The sequence below is a fragment of the Pelodiscus sinensis genome, chromosome 9 (genome assembly GCF_052426305.1).
Source record: "Pelodiscus sinensis isolate ZL-2025 chromosome 9, ASM5242630v1, whole genome shotgun sequence".
Classification (NCBI taxonomy): Eukaryota; Metazoa; Chordata; order Testudines; family Trionychidae; genus Pelodiscus; species Pelodiscus sinensis.
Window position 1 is genome coordinate 20,021,505 of NC_143060.1, and position 6,065 is coordinate 20,027,569.

At 40.3% G+C, this 6,065-nt stretch overlaps 1 protein-coding gene across 1 annotated transcript in view; it reads right to left on the bottom strand.

The window, feature by feature from the left end:
• Positions 1-4,835, bottom strand: part of JAK1 (Janus kinase 1) — a 98,608-nt gene extending 93,773 nt beyond the window's left edge. The window contains exon 1 of the mRNA XM_075936159.2: positions 4,750-4,835. The gene's annotated coding sequence lies outside the window, so the exon portion shown is untranslated. The remainder of the gene's footprint in view (positions 1-4,749) is intronic.
• Between the last annotated feature and the right edge of the window lie 1,230 nt (positions 4,836-6,065).

Sequence of the window (6,065 nt, forward strand, 5' to 3'; positions counted from 1 at the left end):
TTGACAGCCTTACCCAGGGGGGCTGGATCTAGGGCGGGGGCTGCAGCAGCATCCCCCGGCTTGAAGTGGTTTTCATTATATACAGCCATGGTGGGCAACCTGTGGCCCATCTGAGTTCTAGGGGTGGCCCATGAGACATTGCTCGGGAGCCAGATTTCACTGATTTCCATCCATGTAGGGTTTTTTTTCCCTGCTGGTATTACTAGAGTGACACACACACACAAAGCAAGGGCCTGTGAAGTGGTGTCGACTGAACACAATATTGACCGTGAGAGCCATGTGCTCCCTCTGCATTCAGTCAAATGACTCAGTCGGCACACCCCGCAAATTCTAGGTACGCCAGCAGTGTGAGCAAAACTACCCTATCCCGGGAGACTGTATCCGTTACAACAATCTTGCGGCCCCCCTAAGAGGAAGGAGGATCACTCATCTGGGCCCATTGACTAGCCTAGGTTGCTCACCGCTGTTGTACAGGGTTTATAGCTGGTTCAATGGTTCTCTGCACCCCAACTATGCAACTTGTTCCAGCTCACTGACCCTACTTCAAGAAGGAAAGATGGGAAGGGGGAAAATGAGGCTCAGTAAAGGTCTGATTGTAATAGGAGAATAAGATCTGATGTTGTTCAAAATAGCTTATTAAGGCTGTTTTGTAATAACAATTACTAAAGTGGGTCTGGAAGGGACCCACAGAGGTCATCTAGTTCAGCAATCTGCAGTGAGATAGAACCAAATAAACCCAGACCATTCCCGATAGGTGTTTGTCCAAGCTGTCCTTTAAAACCTCCAGTCATAGGGATTCCATAACTTCCCTTGGAAGCCTGTTCCAGTGCTTAACTACCCTTATAGTTTTCCCTAAAATCCAACCCATTTCTTTACCTTCAGTGGAGGTAAACCACTGACCACCATTCTTTTAATAACCATTTTTAGCATATTTTGATCATTTTTGTTTCTTTCCTCTAGACTCTTTCTAGTTTATTCACATCTTTCCTAAAAGTATAATACCAAATACTGGACACAGTAATTTAACTGCAGGCTCACCAGTGTTAAGTAGAGCACACAGGAAAATTACATTCCAAACACAACACTCCAAAATATGACTCATAAAATACAATGAAAAGGTGTTCAGTTTAATCGAGCTGTATTCCAGAGAGGTGGGTGTGAGTAAAGACTGAGACTGATAAGTTATGATCCTACAAGACATTCTGTACAGACAAAGTAATTATGTCTCTGTGCAGATAAATGAGTGGACCCACATGGAACACCTCACATTATATGGACCATAGCAAGATATTTTTTAAATGTGAATACAGCCAAACGGTGTTAATAAGATAAAAGACAAACTCTGGCAAGTAAGATGGAGGATAAAAGTAACACTTAAAAAAGAATCAATAAGCAAAGAGTAAAAAACAAGATGCTCATAAACAAGTCTGTGCATCCACCAGATAACATAGAAGACAACTGGGATCATAGAGAAATTTCAGACAGTTGCATATGTCTTTACTACAGCCAACAATTAGTAGTACTTAAGTAGAGACACTAGTAGCAAGAGATTTATCAAGGAGTTCAAAGAGCACATTAAGCCATTTAATTTCTCACTACACCCAGGCTAGATGGATTGATCCTAAAGTCCTTGAAGGAACTGAAGAATGTACTACTTGAGCTTCTGAAAAAAATTCTTGAAGGAACTGAAGAAAGTAACATCACTGCTTTTGAAAAAAAATACCCTATCATTAGAGACCAGGACTGGGAATCCCTAACAACCTCCAAAACCTGAAAACTAAGCTATTAAAGAAAATCAAAACAAATTCAACAAGCACAAAATATGACTTTGAACCAGAGGCAAAAAATGCTGCAGACACAGCATGCTGTTGGAGTGTCTGAGGGGTTGTTGGAGAGATAGTTGCTGACTTTAAAGACTATCCTCTTGCTTTTCATTTTGAAGAGAGAGAGGATTAGTCTGGGTGAGGTTGACACATGCCTTTTACTCTCACCTCACAGAAACTGGGGCAATTATTATATCCTCCGACTTCACTGGGGTGAGATCCCAAAGATCAGCCAGCAAGAAGTCCTTAGGTTGGGAAGAGAGGATGAGATTAGCCTACAAGAGGACACCTACATTTTGCTCCCTCAATTGGACAAAATATGCCTCTAACACTGGAGGGATCAGGGCAGATTGCAATTCTCAGGAAAATGCATAGGGCTGGGGAAAATACTGACGGGCAAAGTGAACATCTCAGAAATGGGCATGGAAAGCTTATGCATGGGAGAAAAGATGACTATATTTGGAGGGAAAACTCCTGGAGGTGGAATACTCACATTTCTAAATGGAAGAAAAGATCTCCATGATTTTCCTTTTCCCAAAGAAGAATGGTCATTGGTAGTCCCCTTTTATATATTCCCCCTGAAGCAGAGATTGATAGTGCATGCCTCTTTTGGTATACCTTATTTATAAGTAGCTGAAAGCAGTTCTTCAGATCTAACCTTAATGAGAGTGAAATAGTCACTCAATTAACATGATTTTTACAACTCCAAGTGTTTTTTAGCATACACAAGAGCATTATTTCATCTTTCATTACAAAAGTTAGACACATAGGTTTCATTAACGTTAGTGGCAGTTGTATGTTGATTTATGTGCCAAAGAGAGAATTTAATATCCCTCTTACTTTTAATTTAATTAATCTCTTCACTGGAGATTCGGACTCTCTCAGAACCAGGTGAAACAGCATGAATAGAAGTAATACACTGAATAAGGAAGAGTTTGAAGCCGTAGTTTAATAAAAAAATTTTTTTCTCATCCTGCATAAAGCCACAAACTGCTGTTTATTTGTGTGTTGGTTTCCTTGGTTCAGACACCTGACATTTTGAAAATCTGCCCGAAGTAGATGCTATAATAAGACTGGTTTCTTTCAAGTGTGCTGGATCTTCACAGCAGGGGACAAACTCCCTTTACCCTGTACCCCACTATAGCTCTCTCCTGGCTAAGCAGGAATTACAATTCCCATTAGCTATGTGCATTGCTAGGTAATTGAAAAAGTCTTAATTCTGAACCAAGAAGCAAGTGAGCTCTGTTTGGGAGTGGGGCAAAGAGCTGGAGAGAAGCTCCAGGAACTATGGACAGAGCTGTATGCAGAATGGGCTGCAACTGCTGGACATCACAGATGGGTGCAGATCTGTGTGGGATTTATGAAGGAACATCAATAGATAGACAGAGGGCCAGTGCTTTGGGGCTCCAATGAGAGCCACTAAGTGAGCCTGGACTGGAAACTTGCAAATGCTCATTTTCTAGACTGTACAGGAGAGGAAATCTGAGGTACTAGGATTGAAGAACCTTGGCTCTCAATTGGACTGCTCCAAGGACCCAAACATAACGGCTGTGTCTACACTGGGCCACTTATTCCGGAAAATCAGCCGCTTTTCTGGAATAACTTGCCAGCTGTCTACACTGGCCGCTTGCTTTTCCGGAAAAGCAATGACGATCTACTGTAAAATTGTCAGTGTTCTTCCGGAAAAACTATGCTGCTCCCGTTCGGGCAAAAGTCCTTTTCTGGAAAAACTATTCCGGAAAAGGGCCAGTGTAGACAGCACAGTAGTCTTTTCCACAAAAAAGCCCCAATCGTGAAAAGTGCTTTTCCGGAAAAGCATCCTGCCAATGTAGACGCACTTTTTCCGGGAATACTTATAACGGAAAACTGTTCCGTTTTAAGCATTTCCAGAAAAGGGTGCCAGTGTAGACGTAGCCAACCACTTTTGCTCACTTGAACTATAACTGAGCCACTTTGCTTAGGGCATTTGCAACTTTTCCTCTTTCCTGTCAGCCCTAGTGAAAAAAAAATCTTTTCCTTTGCCATGTATCTGAGTGGATATTGGGATCCATCAATATCCTGCAAGAGCTACTTGCTGAAACATCTATTGTGCTTGCTTTCACAATTCAGAACACTGGGCACACTCTTGGCACCCCAGGGGTTTGGGCTACAGTAACTCCAACAATTAAACAAGTTTGGTGGTAATTTGATGTAACTTACTTCAGTTTAATCAGACTGTAGTGATAAAATATCTTTCTCAAGGTCCTCTCATGATAAACCATTTTAATGTACCAGTATTTCAACAAAACATGTTTTAATGACAAAGATTCACTATGCTAAATGAGAGGACAAATATATCTGATTTATAATACATGTAACTTATCTTTCTCATGCCTTAGCTTTCTCTCCTTGATTCTTGATTTATTACTTTTGTAAATGACCCAAAGCCCTTCATCTACCAAACGGAATACTCTGTGGAATAGTCTTCCTTTATATAAATGTATTGCAGAAGAATTACTGGAAGATTACTCAATATAAGGGAAACATCACTAGTCTGCACTGTCATTGGAGCAGTCATATTTTATACTCCAGCAATCAATATACTTTTTAATTAGAACCACACTGTTCATGAACTCAGAAGCACTTAATTCTGACATCATTCTTATGTGTCTTCTACTGCAATCTTTAAAAAAAATCAAATAAATTAATTTTGACTGTGTGTTTTCAATCCCCAAGTTAGAGGAATTTGTATCTGGATCAGGGGTATATGTACATTTGTCCTCTATATTGAATCAGTTATGCTAAATACATTTAATTACAATTCTTCTCATAACATTTTTGTTTATTTCACAACAAAAGGGGGAAAAGCTTTAGCATATGACTGACATAAATTTAAGGTGGATTCAGAATCTACTTTTCTAATCTCAAATATTATTGACTGACTTACTTGCACCTATGTTTTTTTCTCTGCAAATATTCTGAATGTTGAGTGCATTGAAGAATGGTGGATAACTTTGAAAGTGTAGGTCTAGAGTCCCACATATTGTAGATCCCTTCTGTAAAGAAAATTGTGCTGTGTTATAACTTTGACAAACACTTGTTACTCTCAGTAAACTTAGTCACCCTGGTTTACCTTTCAGATATCCCTAATTCTTCTGGATGTTACTACACAAATTCTGTTAAATAAACCCTCATGAAATTGGCTTTTCAGAAGAGCTGTTTGCACTACAATACATTATTCTACAGCATTTGAAGTTTCCTGCAGGAATATTTATGTCTGTGCCTCCTACATGGAGCCTTAGCATGGAGAGAGGAATGTACCTGGGGTGCCCACCTCCCGATGTCGGTGTTATTGGATCCAGATTCGCGGAAATGCACCCTCTCTCTGCTAACCAGCAAATGTTGGTCCGGGGGTATAAAAATCCCAGCTCCAGGAGTAAACACAATGAACAGTAGGACCCAGCGGAGGCAGCCGCCTAATCACTAGGCGGTTCCCGGCTGTCGTGAGCAGTAGTCTGTATTAAAAGGCTACGTAACTGCCAGAAAGTATGCGGGGGCAGCTACAGGGAAGAAAGGGCTTTACCGAAAGTGGAATGCTGCTGGCTGTGCTCTGACCTAAGAGCTTGGAATTCCCATCAAGTATCGATTTGGTACCGAATGGATAGATCAGGTTTCATCCATGCCACTGTCTTCATTCTTTGCTCGATGTTTTGTGTGGTGATAGAAGGACAACCTGGGACTAAACTTTGGCCACACATCCTCTCCATGCCCCCTCCCAAGTTCCAGCAACGTTTAGCAGTGTCTGCGATCACTGGGGTGCTTAAAGAGTATAGCCTCAAAACTAAGACGATAAAGCATTCTTCCCAGGATAATTAATTCGAGCTAGATAGAAAATACGGTTGGGGGGAGGGAGGGAAGAAAGGAGAGGGAGAGAGTCTGGGAACGTCAACAAATCTGGAAGCACTTATCTCGTTTTGGTTTGCAATGGTCTGGGTTTAATTTTCTGCATTTTGACCACTAGATTTTTCAACTTAAAATGCTTTAATTTTAAATGAACAACCCATTTAAAAGAAAGAAAGAAACCCTGTAGCTAAATTGATTTGTCAGATATTACAAGGTAGTAATACAATGAAGCAGAAAATAATTCTTACAACTACCAACAGGTTACTTTTTTCTTCCTTAAAAAATTTCAGTGGACAAATTTAACAACTGAAATTTTTGAAAAAAAAATTTTTTTGGTAAAAGTTGGCTTTTGGAAAAATG